Source organism: Mus pahari, chromosome 1 (assembly GCF_900095145.1).
Source record: "Mus pahari chromosome 1, PAHARI_EIJ_v1.1, whole genome shotgun sequence".
In the NCBI taxonomy this organism is placed as follows: Eukaryota; Metazoa; Chordata; class Mammalia; order Rodentia; family Muridae; genus Mus; species Mus pahari.
The window spans coordinates 72,733,792-72,736,243 of record NC_034590.1 but is presented as its reverse complement, the minus strand read 5'-3'; positions in this window follow the sequence as shown (position 1 = coordinate 72,736,243).

Genomic DNA, 2,452 nt, shown 5'->3' with positions numbered 1-2,452 from the left:
AAAAAAAAAAAGAATTTTAAAAAAGTTTAAAAAATAAATAAATAAAATGTTTTAAAATTTTGTTTTAAATATTTGTTTAGCATGTTTATGTGTTTGTATGTGCTCCTGCATGTGCACATGTGTGTATATACATGCAAACTCACTTGAGTGGAGGTTAGAGGACAACCTATGGGAGTTGGTTTTCTTCTCCCACTGTGTAGGTTCAGGGTATCAGATGTAGGTCTTTAGGTTGACAGTAAGTCCCTTACACACCGGACCATTTTTATTACCTTGCTGTGCTCTATAATAAAGACCCACAGATCTGAGTCTTAATTCCCTGGAAGTTTCTAGACTTGCATTAGTGATATAAAGCAGATCATTTGGGCTCCAAGGGCAGATATCTGAATGGTTTGTCTCTAAATCTCCAGAACCCACAAAGTAGCCACCCAGTAAATGTTTGCACAGTGTCAGAGTTTTTCCTTTGATCTAATGAATTGACTGTTCCATTGGTTCATGTGTTCGAGTCATTAATTCATGAGATGAATGCTATAATGAGGATCAGTTCTGCAAATAGAAAAATGGGGATATCGGGAAGAATAACATTCGGGGAGAGATGTGGAAGGGTCCTTGAAGGGAAAGGAGGCCTACAGGCTAAAAGTCAGGAGAGCACATTCCAGTTAAGAGAAGGCAAGTCCTTAAAGAGTGTGGTATGCCCAGGGAATGGCATTGACTGGGATCCTGCTGTGTCATCACCATGGCAATGGGTACTATGTGAGAAACAAGTCCAAGACATGGTAACCTGTCTTCAAAGCATGGCACATGATCTTGTGGAAGTATAAGGGGACACTGAGAAAGGCATTTCATTTTAGTTTTGTTCTTGTTCTTGTTGTTTGAGGCAGTGTTTCTCTGTGTAGCTCTGGCTGTCCTGGAATTCAATCTGTAGAGCAGATTGGCCTCGAATTCAGAGATCCACTTATCTCTGTCTCTTGGGTGCTAGGATTAAAGGAGTGTACTACCACACACACACACACACACACACACACACACACACACACGATTTTTTGAGCAGAGAAGAGATGATCTTAAAAGATAGTTGGGAATCAGAGAGAGGGGACAGAAACAACCGTCCTGGCTAGGATGGAGCTGTGGGGAGTGAGGAGAATGCCAAGGCTGGAGAATGCCAAGGCTGGACAGCAGTTATGACAAGGGATGCTGTGGAAAGCTGGGAGGCCCTACAGGGAAGTTTGGCCCAGGAACGAACCATAGCCCAAAATAAGATTCATTCCACGTCAGGGTTTTTGGACACCTCATTAATGTCTCTCAGGACTTGACCTGTGCATTAACTACATTTCTGCTGCTGTAATAAATTCCATGCCCAAGGTAATTAATAGGAGAAAGGTTATTTGGAACTTAGAGTTCTAAAGGGATAAAAGTCTATGATGGTAATGCAGCATGACAGAAAGCAGCCAGCACAGAAAACAAAGAGAGACCTCATCTACTACGTGCATGAAGTGTACAAAGAGAGATCTCATCTACTACGTGCATGAAGTGTACAAAGAGAGACCTCATCTACTACATGCATGAAGAAGAGTAAGCACACTGGAACTAGGGCAAGGCTATGAACTCTCAACCTCACCCCCAGGAACATACCTTTTCAATCAAGGGTGTACCATCTCCTCTAACAATACCACCAAGTGCAGATCAAATGTTCAAATAGTCTAGCCTGTGAGGGGACAATTCTCACTCAAACTGTCACATACAGATTTTAAGGTGGATAGATGAGTTGGAAGAGATCTGCCTAGACTCACTCCCATTTCCCTGGAATGCCAGCCTCAGGAAGGGAGCTCTCACTGGCTTCTATTTTCATGATAGGTTTGCATATATTTGCTTACCACAGTCAAACTTTCCTCTGACCAAAACAGACAAAAGAAGAGAGCCCTTCTGTGTTGGAAGCAAAGGCTGAGAAACCCCAAACTTACATGCACTTAAACACATACCTTCATCACATCGGGATAGCAGATGGAACAAATACTACCCCCAAAGATGTCTGTGTCCCAGTTCTAGACCCCTTGAGTGTGCTGTCTTAGATTACAAAAGATACTTTATACAGACACTAAGGTAAAGGACCTTTGTGAGTTTAGTGACATACGCAAGTAATCTTAGCACTCAGAATGATGAGGTAAGGGGATTGTGAACTCAAGGCTAGCCTGCGCTACCTAGGGAATTATAAATTAACAGGCCTTGAAGATCCTGTCTTGAAAAACAAGAACAAAAAAGATAAAAGGAAGCTGGAAAGATGGCTCAGCAGTTAAGAAGAACATTTCATTTTCTTGCCTAGGATCCTGGTTCTACTTACAGCATCTGCATGGGGGCTCACAGCCCTTTGTAACTCAAGCTCCAAGCAATCCACTACTGTCTTCTGACTTCCATGAACATGTGCATCATGCACATACACACTCTTTTTTTTTTTTTT